Source organism: Mustela nivalis (assembly GCF_964662115.1).
Source record: "Mustela nivalis genome assembly, chromosome: 1".
Lineage (NCBI taxonomy): Eukaryota > Metazoa > Chordata > Mammalia > Carnivora > Mustelidae > Mustela > Mustela nivalis.
The window spans coordinates 89,497,093-89,514,287 of record NC_139020.1 but is presented as its reverse complement, the minus strand read 5'-3'; positions in this window follow the sequence as shown (position 1 = coordinate 89,514,287).

Here is a 17,195-nt window from a genome sequence, read left to right as displayed (position 1 = left end):
TGAAGCACAATCTCCATGACATAAACAGAAGGATATTTCAAGCTGAGAGGCCATCCTAGGAAAACCTATTTGACCTTACACCTGTGAGGTCATTACTAAGGGAGGTGGAACAATTCCTATATACTTCTCCCATTCTTTTTCTTCCTATGTGGGACTGCCCAATCTGTCTAAATGCTAGACAGGCAACTTATATTGCTTACAATATAGTTTAATTTACATAAATTATTATATTAGGATGGTTTATAATAGTGTAGTCATTATAGGTTTTGAATCCTGACTCCACCAATTACACATTAGCTATATAATGAGGGCAGGTTGTTTCTCCTATCCTATAAAATGCAGACAAAACATGCAGTAGGAACCTTATCACATTGTGAGGAGCAAAAGAATAAAACTATCTAGAGCACTTCCGAAAGTGTTTAACATACAGTAAGTCCTGTATAAATGCCAGCTGTGATTATCTCATTCAATTGATACAGTAAATCTATAAAGTCAACAGTAGTAGCTAATGATCCCATTTAACGTATGATCTACACATCACTTGAGGTCTTAAAACCACTTAAGATTTTATAAAATTGATCTAGGATCATGGAAGTCCAAAATTCTTCTTAAAGTTTTTTTTTTTTTTTTTTTTTGCAAAATTTTCATGTGTTATATTCTCATGGTTGCCTTAGTTCTTTCACTCTACTCCAGAAATGGATTTACCCTGTCTTGAGTCATCCCTTCTCCCTCCACATCCCCTACTGTTTACCATCAACAATAGAAAGTCCTACAGTATAATAGAATTACACTTTATAGAGCAAACTACTTAAAATTAGATATTAAACTTTTCTTCTGCTTGTCACAGGGATTTCTAATGCTTGTAATATTTCACATTTCCTCCATACCCTCACCATCTTGCTGTCATCTTTCTTGCTCCCCTTCTATTTCTTCTTTAATTCCTCTTTTCAGTGCCCCTTCAATAGTAAGAACCAAAGAACCAAATTTATCTCATTTTCTTTTACAAATAAACCAAGCTTTTCTTTTTCTTTCTTTTTTCCCCCCTTGTCTTAGCTCCTGTTCTCAAGATCTTATCTTTTATCCCAAGTGTCTTATCACAGACCTTTTCTAAACAAAGGAAATCCTTTCGCTGGACCTAGACTAGCTAAGAAAATTGATTTTTCTTCTTCATTACCAACACATAAGGAAACCAAAGCACAGAGAACTTGTGTGGATTTCTGAGAGATACCCATGTGATATTCAGCAGAACAAGTGCTTGAACAAAACTGCTTTGACTCCAATCTGGTATACTTTCTGTTATCTTCTTGTTTAAAGAATAGCTATGAGATACTTGAGTGTCTTGTCTTTTGACATATTTATTGAGTATGGATTCAGTTGAAGGCACTAGTCTAGGGACCAAAATTTTCAAAGATGAATAAGATTTAGTCTATGCCCTCAAAGTACTTAAAAATTTACTGTGGACAACAGACTTCTTTATAGTTTACAAAGAAAATGATCTTGCATCAACTAGAGTACTTCTGTTTTTGCCAATATAATATCTTGAACTTCTGCCTAAGAATTTTGTTGAAGAAATAGTTTATAGTTTTCAAAAAAAAAAAAAAAAAGAAAATGAAAGAAAAAAAGAAAGATAATCACTGATATAGATAGGTTAATGTAGAAGTCCTTTGGTTTACCATTACAATACTTCTTTAATCAGATGTCCTGTTATTTTTAATGACTCATTTATAATTGATTAAAATAGCAAATTGATTTATTCTTCTTTAAATAAACCTGCCTTGTTTTATAATTCAGAAGACTATAAAGATGAAAATAAAATTAACTTTGCCCTGCTCAATTGCCATATTTCCTTTTAGTTTTTATCATAAAATACACAGACATATAGCCAGAGAAAAATCTTTCTATAGGTAACAGGTGTTATGGACTAAATTACATCCCCTCAAAATTGATGCGTTGAAGTCTCAACCCCTAGTTCCTCAGAATGTAATCTTATTTGGAGAAAAAGTCTTTATAGATGTGATTAAGTTAAAATGAGGCTGTTAGAATGGGGCTCTAATCTGATATGCCTGGTGTCCTTGTAAGCAGAGAAAGAGATGACAGGTGTGAGCATGCACAGAGGAAAAGCCATGTGAAGACACAGCAAGAGGTTAGTCATCTGCAGGCCTGGGAAAAAGGCCTTAAAGAAGTCAAACCTCCTGATGTCTGGATCTTGACTTCTAGCCTCCAGAACAGTGAGAAAATTAATTTCTGTTGTTGAAGCCACCCAGTCTGTGAAGCCACCCAGGCTGCTATGGCAGCCTTATCGAACTAATTCAATTGGTATCATGTTTTTTTTTTTTTTTTCTCATAGTTAATAATAGATCATAAGCATTTTCCCTTGTCAATAAAAATTCTTCACGAGATAATATGCCAATATAAGGAAACATCATAATTTAACTGTTCCCTATTGTTAGAAATTCAGCTTTTGTTTCTGTTTGCTAAAGCACTTTCAAAAGTGAGAATTAATGAAACCACGGGTCCCTTAAGATGATCTGAATAAGAAGCTGTTGGGTTGATTATCTGGGGTATAATAACATGGATAGTTTATTTCAAGTAAGAATGTTAAAATATGCATCACACTTTTCACTGCAAACACTGTTACCTGACAGCAGTAGTACCTTGTTACTGCTGTAATGGTTAAAAGCCTGTCCTATGACCCTCCATTTTCACGATCTTAAAACATAGCTATTAAGGCTTGATTTGAAATGAAACTCTGCAGAATCAGTTTTCGTATTTTCCTTTTTAAACCCTTCATTTCTGAATGTTTGTCATGATTTGGCTTGAATTTCATTAAAACGATAAAGGGGATTACTAGTAGGGGCTTACTGGTTTCGGATTTTATCTTTGGATTCTTTAACAGTTGTGCTTTAAAATAGAATTTCGTGGACCATTACTTGATCATATTGATTAGTTCAGCTTACTAAATTATTTTAAAACAAAACAGCAGTGATATTAAATCCTAATAATGGTTGCATATCCTCCATAACTGCTTCTCAGCTATTTAACCCACATCCAATTCTACTTCTCACAAATAAGAAAACCCAATAATACTTCTCAGAAACTGAAGGAAATAGAACAGTTGCCTTTTCTCAGCTTGACACATTATTTCCATGAGGATAAGCTTTCCCTGAGGTAATTTGGAACTTCATAGACTGATAGGAAGACAAACGGACTGTTAATCGGGATTGCAAATCAGATTCAAGCCACGTTTCTCTCACTAAGTTTTGTAACATTGAATACCTCCAGTGACGTTCTTAAACACAGACTGGTTCCCTCAGACTGTTAGTGTAGAGGTAACACTAACAGTAGCCCCCATCCTTCTCCGTCCATCACAACTATTAGGGAACAAAAGCAACAGGACAGGCCCCTGTGTTTCATAAATGGAAAATATTAGTTATTATTACCTGGTATATAGTTGAGAAGTACACTGACCTTTTCAAACAGCTAATACATTCTTGGTGTTCTGCTTACAAGGTGATGCGTGGCATGAAAATGTTATGAGGCCTTCCTAAAATCAAGAGAACAAGAAATTTTCTAGTTACAGACCTTCAGCATTTTCCATGTTGTCAGGGAACATTGCTCTGAAAGTTCACATTCCTATGTGTAAATTTGCATATTTTGTCTTTTTTGAGGAGTAAGTTTTTTCTTCCTAAACATTATTTGAAATGCAGAGACACAACAAGCAACAGTCTGCATTTCCTGGAGTTTGAATCACACCGTTATTTTTAGCTATTTACACTTATTTTTAGATACTTTCTTTTTTTGGTAGTCTACATGAAAAGTTAGCCAGTTCCACTATTTTGATGCAATTTACCTCATGTGCTCCTGACTCGTTTATATCAGTAAGCTAAAATAAATAACCAATTAGCACAGTTTCGTTCATGTTTTAGAACTGAGAATATTCAGTCTTCTTCATTTTATGATACTAATTAGAATCCATCAGTAATAGGGCATTTACAAATTAGTTTGGAATGGGAATTATTCTCTGACTTTTTAACTGTTTAATAGGAAAGGAGTAACAGGAATTTTTTTTAATATTTGTGAAAAGAAGGAAAGAAGGGACTTGTATTAGTGAAAAATCTTCTTGGCTATAAAATTCTCAGGTCACTGAGTAGATCTAAAAATAACTTGTGTTATAGAAATACAAAATAGACTTCCTCTCTCAATCTACTCCTATGCAACCTGACCCTAATTTACCACATTGACTTTGGACTATAATGTGAACCAAATATAAACTTAGGTTGCATTTGAAACATTGCCCATTTGGGTCTTTATTATACTTCACAATTCCTAGGGGATTTTTATTTATTTATTTATTTTTAATGAACCATCCTGGACCTACTGAATCAATACCCTTTGGATTAAAACTGTAGGCATTAAGAATATTGGAGAACCTGACAGACAATAAACTTTAGGAACCACTGAATTAAATAACTTATTTATCCTTAAACAGATTCCTATATGTTTAGTCTCTACCTACATAGGATATTCTATCCCATCAAACTTTGCATTTATGCCCTATTGATCTTCTAAGTTTTGATTCCAAAGCTCTTTGTCCATGAAATCTGATGTGAACTTTCTAGAGTGAGTGAGATAACAAATAATTGAGGTTCCTTCCACTTTGCTCATACTTCTTTGGTAGCACATAGTCCGTCTTCCTGCAGTTTGGGAGATAACTTTCTCATCACTAGAATTAACTTGTAAGTTCTCAAGGGGCAGGAGGTGCATGTTCTCTTTCTACCATCTGATTGTGTGCCCATACTCATTATTCACACATATTTTTTAAAGTATTTTATTTATTTATTTGTCAGAGAGACAGACAGACAGCACAAGCAGGGGGTACAGCAGGCAGAAGGAGAAGCAGACTTCCAACTGAGCAAGCAGCCTGGTATGGGACTTGATCCCAGGACCCGAAGATCATGACGGGAATCAAAGGCAGAAGCTTAACCAACTGAACTACCCAAGTATCCCACACATATTCTTATATATTGTGAATAACTTAGTAAATACTTAAAAAGTGGAATTCAGCTAGACTTCTGATTCCAGGAGAAAATGGGGCAAAAACAAAGAACACTAATCCATATACTTCTATAATTATTTAGAGAAAGTGGATTAGACTTCAAGCCTCAGGGAAAGCTGAGACTCTTTGCTACTTTTTCTTAATTTCAAGCTCCAGTTTCAGAAACAGTCTGTTCAAAAGGCTTATAAAAAATGAGGTAATGCTAAAACATCTGAGTACTCATTAGGAGTAGGTTTTCCAGATAAAAATGAAAAACATCAAATTAAAATTTAAATTTAAGTAAGCAATAGTTTTTTAAAATATAAGCATGCCCCATGCATTATTTGGGGACAATTGTTTATCCAAATTCAAATGTAACAGGGTATACTGGGTTGAATTATGTCTCTTCAAATTTCATGCCACCTGAAACCAGTGAATGTGACGTTATTTGGAAATAGGCTCTTTGCCGATGTAGTCAAGTTAAGATGAGGACTTGTATGAAGGTGGGCCTTAAATCCAATCTCTGTTGTCCTTATAAGAAGAAGCACAGACAGAGAGATACAGAGGGGAGAAGATCATAAGCTGGAGGCAGAGACCGGAATGATGCATCTACAAGCTAAGAAACACCAAAGATTTCCAGCAACCGATAGAAGCTGGAAGAATCAAAGAAGGATCCTTCCCAGAGCCTGCAGAGAGACACCTTGATTTCAAACTTTCAGTTTTCAGAACTGTGAGAGAATAAATTTTTGTTTTAAGGCACCTAGTTTATGGTACTTTGATATAATAGCCCAGGAAATGAATACACTTGAGTGTTCCATAGTTTTTTGATTCTGTTTTTTAAAATTTTGTTATTTTTTCTTTATTTGAGAGAGGGAGGGGCTGAGGGGGAAGGTTAGGGATAGAGAATCCCAGCCAGACCCCGAGCTGAGAATGGAGCTTATACAAGTCTTGATGCTACAACCCTGAGATCATGATCAAAGCTGAAACCAAGAGTTGGCCATTTAACAGAACCGGCCACCCAGGTATCCCTGTCCTTTAGTTTTTATTTCTCAAATTTGGCAATTTTGTGGATATTCTCTTCAGTTTCCTAAGATTATTCATTTGATCATATTATCGGGCATCACATGATAGCAGGATGTGTTGTGATTATAGCTATAGGTTTATAAAACAGATTATTTAGTAGACCACAATTTCAGTAGAAATTTGAATTGATTGTAGGAAGAAACAGCTTTTTGATAGAACCTAATATTAAACAAAAATCTACTGGCTTATTATGTAATATGCATGTGAACATAACAAAACCATTTAGAAATTCTACTAGCATTCATCTACTCACTGTGAGAGACATAACAGAAGAATAAATTGCTGCTGCATGGATTTCCTGGGTCAAAGGGCATAGAGACAGCATCAGTGCCCTACTCATGTCTTCTTCGCCTACCCAGGAGGCCATCTGCTCACAATTCCCAGTGTGATGGTATCCTGACTTGATGGCCTGAGAGTTGTCTCTTGATGTGGTAGGTAGCCTACTGGCATCATAGGGCCAGATGAATCAGAGAATTTGTCCTTGGAGTGACCCTCAATCCACAAAGAATGAGAGATGGTGGGATAAATCTGCCAACTTCATGAATTCTCAGTGGTACAACTGTGAGATACATTTCACAGTCTCTCAAATGGGCCTCAATAAGATTGAGCCCCAGTTGCCCACAGAGGTAGGCTGCTCATCAACACATTCTTCGTTGGCTTCCCTTGCTTCCCTGTCTCACTTCCTCATCCTCTTGTGTGCCTCTTGAAATCGCATACCAAACAAACTGTTTGTGTCTAAAACTTTATCTCAGTTTTCTTTTTCTTTCTCTCTCTTCATTTGGGAAAACCCAAACAAAAACAGAGTGAACACACATAAGCTTTATGTTTTAAAGTAAATTCTATTAAATTGCTTTCCAGAAAGAATGAATCTGCATGCACTCCTACTAAATTTTCTTTACTTTCATTTATTTAACCAAATTAAAGACTTGCCCAAACTCTGAATCCTGTGTGATGGAGATAACCCCTGGCAGCCTGATAGGTGTAGAGCTTTTTTGAAGGTACGTTTTGTCATTAATAATTCCAGCAGCTGTAGTTTTAAAGAATTGTTCAAAATACTTCAAATTGTTCAAAATAACTCAAAATCCAGTGGTGCTTTTGCCTAGTGGTTGTTAAAGCTTTGTGTTTCTATTCAAATCTGATAACTATTTCTGATATGATTTGGCTGGAAACCTGATTGTAATTTTAAATGGGACCATTTAGACAAGACTCTTTTCATTTAATCTTCTAATTCCTAAAACATAGCCTCTGCTATTTTATGACTTTCATTTTCTTAACATTCCTCAAAGTCCCAGGATCTATATGAACAAATTTTTAATTGACCTTTAGAAGAGAAATCACCTTCAAATCTTTTTTTTTTCCAGCTTCAAATCTAAGTAAAACTCCTGCTGATTTTCTCGTCTCCACCTTCACTAAGTGTTTCAAGAATGTTATAAGTTAAAGTTTTACATTATCATATTAGGATATTCATGTGTCTGTAACAATAATACAGACCAGGACTAGGAGGTCTCTTTAGGATTAATAAAGACCTCTACCAACTCTACTTACATTCATTGAAACATGTAAAAAAATAATAGAGCAAACCAAAAGGGAAAGCACAGGGATGATTCTGAAAATTTGTTGTTATCAAGCTAGATACATTACCAGGACACTCCTCTTCAAGTAACTAAGATGCCTGGAAAGGGTTATTATGTTTTCCTTCCCTTTTGGGTGTTGGTTAATTCTCAAATAATGTCATAGAAAAAGCAGTGTCAATTTTCTAGAAAAGATCCTTCCACTGGTCCTGTTTTTATTAAGCAATGAATCCTGGGAATAATTCCTTCATGGTTGATTAACAAGGTATTTCTAAAATAGCTCATAAGTACACTGGTACTTACATGGTTCTTACAGATTGTGCTACAAGACTTGTACCATAGATACAGACATTTATCTTGTCCAGATCCAACAGTCCTAGAGAACCAGAAAAGATTAACATTTTTGGTAAAAATGATTATGATAGGGGTAGAGACAGAAACATCTAGATTATTTGTTTGTGTTTGTGTATGTGTGCATGTGTGTGTGTACATGCATGAACATACATGTTTATACAGGTCTTCTAAGGCCAGTCAGTCTGAGTAAAGATGATTGAGAAAAGTATTGAGGTATCACTGGATTAGTAACTCAGTAGTATTGATTAGGAGAATTGGTCAAAGAATGACATATTTAGAGATGGGGAAATGATAATTTTTATTAGTTATTTCATTCAACAATGTGCCTTGTCTTCTTAGGCTGCTTTAGATAAATGAATGTTGATGGTGATAGTGAGATAATGATCCATGACCAAGAAAATGAAATTAACTATAATATATTTTCCTATACATACATTAAAAAATAATGATTTCAGAGGTAAGGCTAAAAGAAATCTGAAAATGGTAATTTTTACTAAAGAATATAAAAATTTTACTGATATTACCTGATTCCCTTGCTCAACATGTCTGTCAAAAAAATAGCATAAAAAAGTTTTTTTTGATATGTTCCTCCAAAATTAATATGAGTAAATAACCAAGGCTCTTTACCTATTTTCTATTAGAGGCCAGAAACTTTGTAACTTGTTATAACACATATCTGGACACTTATTTTAGTCCTTACATGTCAATATTATTTTCCATAATTTTCATGCAAATAATATTAGAATATAATGCTCATAGTACAGCATGATTTGATGACCATTATCATTAATAATTACTTAATTTTTCCCCAAAGGTTTAATTTATTTATGAGAGAGAAAGAGAGAGAGCAAGCAGAAAGAGGAGTAGAGAGAGAGAGACAAGCAGATTCTACACTTAGCACAGAGCCTGACGTAGATCTTGATCTCCTAATCCTGAGATCATGACCCTGGGCCAAAAACAGGAATCAGATGCTTAACCAGATGGGCTACCCATGTGCCCCAATACTTACTTTTTGAAATAAAATAATCTTTTTTGGGGAAATATGATTCATTTTGACAGCTCGTCAATAGCACAAAATTCTTTGGAATTCGTGTGTACTCTCATAGATACCTGTCAATATAAGATTCTATGCAGCTAACTACATAATTTAATAGGCTGAAAGTGATGGATTAGAACTCCCAAGAAAGTTGCCACATCATGATCTAGACATAACCAGATGATAGAAGAGTCAGGATCCAACATTAGAGACTGTTCTTCCAAGTATGAGGAGGAGCATGTGGTCATAAACGTGGGACAGGAAACTCTGGCAGGTATAGGTAGTGAAATAATTATGGTAAATAGGCTTATTATAGGAGTCATTTTGTCAAATATAAAAATACTGAATCACTGAGATGTACATCTGAAACTAATAGGTTCCTGTAGATGATTCATGCTTCAACAATAATAAAAATATTGGAAACAAATCACAAAAAGCTTTATATTTATACTGATTGGAATGTCTGAATTGTGGCTCCGACTGTGGACATTGTTAACTCCTTAACAAGGAGCACTCCTGTCCATTTTGTATTTTTAAATACTGTAGATATCGTTTTTCTTGAGTAATATATAGCTAGTGCCATCAGGCAATCTTGGGCTGAATGCTTTGTCCCACGAGGAAAGCATCACAGTAAAAAAGAGCACATTGCATTCATTTCAGTATGACAGCTGTTTTTGCTCTTATACTCTATGTCAATACCTGCTTGATGTTTTTTCATTTTCCTATAATGTCAACAGCCAATGAAGCAGCTTTGTTGTGGTCGTCTTGAAAGGAACAAAGTAGTGATACAAAGTGTGTAAACTTAGGAAAGGTTGGCTATTTTTATTCTGGAGCTATTTTGCCAGAGATTCTTTTCACCGTGTGAATCCAATAGTATTGATTTGTTAGCTTCTGAAAGGGATACTGAAAGGTACAATTTCCTATTAAAAAATAAAATGTAGGTACCCAAGCATTCTTTAAGTTTTAAATAAGCTTGGAGTAAGTTTCCCTTCTGATAGGCTGGTGATTAAACTATTTTGGGGTGCCTGGGTGGCTCAGTCTATTAAGCACAACTGATTCTTGATTTCACCCAGGTCATATTGGGGTTGTGAGATCCAGGCCTGGGCTGGGCTCCCCTCTGGGCAAGGAGTCTGCTTGGGATTTTCTCCATACATATCCCTCCGTCCCTATCTACCCCCCACACTCGGGTGTGCTCTCTTTCCCTCTGTCTCTCATAAAATAAAATAAAATAATATAACACAATACAATACGATATTATAGTATAAACTGGAATCCTAATTCTCTAAGAGCTTCTATTGTCAACAGTATCAGCACATAGGTGACGCTAAAATTGAATTATTATTGAATGAATGAGAGCTGTTTTACTATCATGACATAGCATCCTTAATAATTATCAATTGTTGATAAGCTTGGTCTGTAAGTAAGGGTCCATTTAAGTTATATATTTACTTTTGAGTCTCCTGCTTAAATCAGAAACATAGGGGATATAAATCCCAAGCACCTATTTTATTAAAAGCTTTGCAGGTTATTTTAAATACAGCCAGGGTGAAATCCTATCTGAGTAGTGTCTCTAACACTAGTAAACTGATGATGTATGTTGAATTATTTACACAGTAAAAGGAGTCTTAACAAAATGCTTAGACTTATTTTAAATTTTCTCCTTGCTCCAAAAATTACATTCATGGCTTCTACCATCACTGTAATATCTGAATCTTGATGAAATAGAATTGAGTCACTGTGTTAGTTCCCAGATTCTTAACTAGAACTTTAGCAAACAGTTTTCCCATTCGCTCTTATAAACTATTCTCTTGGTCATACCACAGATAAAAGGGGTATTTGCAATGGCTGAAGAAACTGCCCAGGGGAAGGCAACACTCATTGTGATGGTTTTAGTGACATCTCTATGTGATTAGTATTAAACAGAAGAATTTATAGCAACCATAGTAACTAACAACTATTGGGATGAAATAATATTTGGGAAGGGCTTCATTAATATCAGACATACCATAACTGTTGCAGCGTGCACGTATCAGTTTTTACTAATTGCATACACTATGAAATCCCAAAATTAGTTAATCTAGAAAGAGTGAAACTCTTGAACTTTGGTGTTAAGTGAAGATTTGGGCGATGTGATGCCAGATGGTATAGACACTCCTGTGACAGCTCTTGATTAGTTTATATTGGGAACAACTGCTTTAGACTTTTCGGCATATATAGAGATGGCTTGGGGCTTTCTTTAGGCAATGATAAACATTAAATTTGATGCATTTAAAGGCTACCATTGTGGCTTCAATTTTAACAGCATATCTGGTGATTTTGTAAATATGTTCTCTAAGAAATCCCCAAAATGATGTTGTTACAACAGATGGTGTGACTCTCCGATATAAGAATTACTACATGTGCCAGGAAGAAAATTTATTTTATCAAATTTCAGACTGATTAGAACTGATGCTGATTAAATGTATATTTTTGACAGAGCCACACATCTTGTATTTCTATGTAAAATATTATTTGGGAAAGAGTAAGTTTAGCATATGTTTCCAAGTTATAAAGAATATTCAGGGTTTTGGGATTCTTCATATTATTTTCTTCTAGATAGGAAGGGAGCCTCAGTTTGTAGTTATTCAAAAGCAGAATGACCAACATCAATCTCTTATTGACAGGGTCCACGTTAATTTGAATGATTAATCTAAGAGTTAATAATGAATGTACATTCAATGATATTGATCAACTTTATTCCTAAACATTTTTCTTTTCTCATTAGGAAAATAATGCTGTTTTAGTAGAAATAGAGCTGAGAGAATAAAGAGTCATCAAATTGTCCTGTAGCACAGGGAAATCTACTCTAATTTAATCCGTCCTAAGATTACACAATTTCAGGCAGAATTCAAAGACAAAATTACAAAGGAGGAAAAATATCTGCCTAAAAGTCTCTGACTTTACATAACAACTACTATCTGGGAATTTAATGATATATTTTTGGGATCTAGCTGCTATATATCCTTGCATGGCTGGTTAAAAATGGCTACAAATCCTTTGTCACTCTTTCCATTGAAAGGTTGACTTGATTGTCCCTTCCAAGCTGGCCTGTGAATGCTTTAATTAATAGAATATGGTAGAATTGATGCTGTGCCAGTTATAGGCCTAGGATTTATGAGGACTTGAAGTTTCTGCTTTTTCTCTCCTGAAATGACACTCTTGAAACATTTTTCACACTCTGGACACCACACTGTGAGAACCCAGAGCCCATGGAGAGCTCATTTGTGTGGCCTGGTTGATAGGCCAAGTGGACTACTTGTTTGTGCTGGGCTCCAGCATCAACTGCCAGCCATGTGATGAGCCATCTCGGATGGTCCAGCCTAACCAAGCCCTCAGACGACTATAGCCCAACCCACATTTCACCGCACAGAAGCAATCCTTCGACAGCACAGTAAACCCACAGAAATGTTGAAGATAAGATTGTTCTTGTTTTAAATCACTAATCACTGAGCAGCTTATTACACAGCAATAGAGAAACAAAACACTCTTTCATGCCTGAAAAAAAAGTCCTGATATTTGTGTCTGAGCAAAAGTGCAGAGAGTGAGACCTGAAATTAGAATTATTCCTAAAATGAGTACCAGGTGACAAACTCATCAAGAGCTAAAAACAAGTCCAGTTGCTGGCCAATGCCTGGCATCTGAAGCACAAGCTATAGCAATATAAAAACGGTTAACATAAAATAATAGATGCTTCAAATGGTTGGCATTTACATTTACCTAACATGTTATCCAGAGACAGTTTTACGCCAAGGGTCACAGGTTCATATCCAAAGAAAGTTGTCAGTTTTTAATGATGATGTAGGGAAATAAATAGTAAGAGTAGATTAACAAGCCGTGAATCATCTGGTATCAGAGGTTAACTTTATAATTAATTCTGAGCAAAGTTAGATGCAGATTTTATGAGGGTCAAAAGTTTATTCAATTTTTGAAGGCTTTCTTAACAATGCAAATTTGTGAACTTAGAATTTGATTGGAGAATGAAAAATTGTAAGAATGAAAAAGAGAAATCAAAACACACTACAAATTTTGAGAAACTGACAACACAACTGTCAAATCCAGGAAATTGAAATACTTATTAACTTATTTATTAACTGCTTGGTACATCTCAATTTATTGTATGTTATTGTATGTTTATTATATGTAACTTATTATTGAAGTATAGTTTGGCATGCAATGCTATATTAGTTATTAATTTCATGTATACAACATAGTGATTTGACAATTCTATCCACAATGCTTATTATTTTTTACACTATTCGGCATACTCTGTGATTGCTTCTTCATATGACATTCACATGAATATTGTTTTCAATATTGCAATAGAAAGGAAATTTATGATAACTTGATTAATCAAAATGTGTTTATTATCATTTTTACAACTCATTATTGGTAACCCTAAATCTGTCACTTCTGTAGTTTGTTGCTTTCAGGTTTCTTATGCAGGGCAAGGCCTCAGAGAACTCCAGGACTTCATCCTTCCTTGGAAGGATCTCTGATGCTATAGCTAGTCCAGCTCAGTCATGTCTCCTGTGTCATTGGTAAGTTTCTCAGCACCATCACCTCCCCATCTTGAGCCATTCTTTAGGAAGGAGGTTGCCATGAAGCAATCACATCTAATTCACATTTTCCCTCTTACAGTCAAAGATAGAATCTGGTTGCTCCAAGAGATCTGCAATGGTAGCCTGTTGCTGGGACTGATTGAAGATAGTGCTCAAAGTTGGCTGACCCTTCATGTTGCCCAGGACCTTAAAGGGTAATCCCCAGGAAAGCAGGAGTGTCTACTTCTGGTGCTGGGCCATGGTCATAGCTTCTTTCCAGTGTTTCAGAAAGAGTGCACTGGGCCTTGGGAAATACTTCTGCAAGGGAAGGGCCTGAAGCTTGACCTTCATCTCCCTGGTAAAACTGCCTCTAATCCTAAGGGTTAGGTTCAGGTTCCCTTAAAAGCTTCCCACCCAAGGTAAAGATAAGTCCTAGTGGCCCTGCAGAGCCCATACCAGCAGTTTAGGGAGTAAAAAAAATGTCCACCTGGAAAAAATGAGACTAAAGTCTACAGTGGAAGCCAGTCAAGTCTGATGATGAAGTCGCTATCTTTTTTCTGCTTTAGCCTAAGCAATTTTGGTTATTGACAGTACTCTGACTGCTCTTTGCCACATCCTTTGAATATGCTCTGTTTTACATATCTCTCACTCACAAATTCTAAACCAGTTGAAAAATAAACATGGGAGTCCAAGACATCCCAAACACCAGTTTTATTCTGCCAAATAGTTTGGGAAATCAACCATGGACTTGAGATTGAATTGGATCCTACTTCCTTTTCCATGACTTGATTCATTCACCCAGTCATAGGCAGAGAAGCCAGAGAGCTTAGGTCTCCCTTCCACCCCTGCACAGGCTATTTATAGTATAGAAGAGTAAGCAATATATGTGGTCTTTGGGAAGGCTGGATCCCAAGAGTAGGGGCATGTGGACTGAGCTTTGATAGCTCTGTGCTCCATGAACCAGATTTACAGAAGAGAAAATTGCTCCTTCTTTCTTGGGAAGAAAATTGGGGCTTCACAACAAGATCACAAGATCTCTTCCTAATATTCCTCAAATGGAAGGAAAAAAATAAGAGTTGAGTGTGATGAAGAGGGAAAGATTCCTTCTAGAGTGGCAGAACCCATTAAGTATCCCAATTTTGGAATTTTCTGTCTCATCTGCAATGAAACACACACATTGCCTGAACTAGTATGTGTGTGCCCTTGTCAGCAAAGATAGATTATTTCTCTTGATTCCTTGGAGAATGGATGAGATTTCCCTAATTCTAACTGAGACACAGTCCTAGACCTCTAGAATAAGTTTCTTCTTTGATAATTTACTTCAAATAGGAAAAGGTATGTAGGCTCTGTAATACTCCTGCTCCTTCAGGGTTTGTCACAATGGAGCCACTATATCCACTTGGCAACTGCTGCTTCCATGACAGTGCTGGAGGCCTCTGGTTCCTCCTGTTGTCTACCGTGCTTTCAGACTGAGGCAAGCCTTCATGGACTCTAATTTCTACAACTAATTTAGGAACCCCCAGTAGACTCTTTGCATAAGATGCTCTGAAGTTCACTTCAAAGACTTCAGTCTTTTGGCAGCCTTCTTTCCACCCTGTTTCCCTCATTCTGTGGACATAACCTCTAACAATAAAAGCTTGTATGTTACTTTTAGTTTTAAAAATAAATTTTATATATTTTATCTCATTCCATATTCACAGTCTTATAAAGGGATTATTATTACCACCAATTTATTAATAATGAAACTATGGTTCTACTTGGCAAAAACTGTTACACTTGCAAACGATGTAACTATAATTGAAAGAAAATATTTTATGGTTTCAAATACTATGATCTTTTCTCTGTACTACCTTGACATTATGAATGTGATCTCCAGAATTTTGTACATGAAATAGCAATATATGTGAGCAAGAATGTTTATTATACCTATGTTTGTGATTAAAAAAATAGACAACATACCAAATGTCTATCAATAAAGGATTTCAAAATAAATTAAAATACACAACCAGAAAGTAAGGTAGGTCTACCTGGACCTATTTAGAACTATGCTCTATAAAGTCTCTTTTTTAAAAAGTCCATACTTGTATCAAATGGACAATATTGTGAAAATATATGCACCTATTTACAGTTGTTACTCTGAGATTCAGAATTCAGAGGGATTGTGTGTGTGTGTGTGTGTGTGTGTGGAGTGTGTGTGTGCATGTGTGTGTGTTTGGAATTCACTTTTTAGTTTACTTTGAAATTGTGATGAAGTAATGGGTGATTTTTGTTTTTTAAAATGTTTTATTTTTGAAAGCATTGAAGAGTAGGACACACTTCTCATTGATACACTTTAATTTGAAAGACACATATTTTCCTAGTAACTATGGTAAGTATAAGGAAGAGAATCTGGGTGTTAACATGTATAGAGAAATTTTCTCAAGTGGCTATGCTGTGTTTGGAATACGGGAATCTGTTTTCTCTTCTAAAACCTGAGGCTTCTCTATGACTTTCAGTCTCCTAGAACTATGGAATCTGAGCTATAGGGAACAGGAATTTTGTCTTGCCAGAATTTTTGGCAATTTAATTGGAGTCGCAACATGACACTTGCATATCACATTATATCCTATGCTAAACATAACTAAAAAAGAGGCATTCTCAAATATCTTATGATTTCTCAAATTGTAGTAATTTTCCCAGTTCACTACCATTTCTTTAATACATCTCTCAACCCCAAAAATGTTCTCATCTTTACAAGGCTGAGAGAATAAAATGTGAAAATCATCGATAGCCCTTGCCTAGAAAATTCTTTTTTTGGTGTTTATAATTTCAAGGGTTTCCCAAAACACTTCTTTGGAGACTTTTACCAAAAATCAGCAGCCCTGACCTTACATTCCTGAATGCGAGAAGCACACATGCTTGCCTTTCCCGCTAGGGCCTCGTTTATCTGTCAGTTCTAACCTGGTCCAGGGTCAAGAATCAGACTTGTTCCTTCAGGTTTTCTAATTGAAACAGCTGGGCAGTAAATGAGTAAATCTATTGTGTTGTTGAAAGGTCAATCAAAGTTCAGGCCTTCAGAGCCAGCAAAAGGAAGAGGAAATGTTTGTGTTATAATTTTTGTTGCAAATATTAGATGTGTGACTGACTCTCAGTGTCAAAATAAAGAATATTTATAATTACACTGTAAGTTTTTTCTTATGCTGATAACAAACTGATCATATTTATAACATTTATTCATCTTTTAAGGTTTAGTGTAGGTGTACGACAGCTAACAGTAAGAGTTTAGTGCCCCTCTTAAAGACTTATAAATGTTTTCCTTGTGTATAATTCTAGTACAGGACTTTCCTATTTTACACCATATCTCTAAATATTGTATTCCCCACTGACTTGTAAGTTGTTGTGGGTTTTTTGTTTGTTTGTTTGCTTGCTTCTTTTAAGTAGGCTCCATTCCTGGCCTGGAGCCCAGTGCAGGGCTTGAACTCATGACCCTGGTATCAAGTCTTGAGCTGAGATCAAGAATCAGACACTTAACCAACTGAGTCATCCAGGTACCCCTTAAA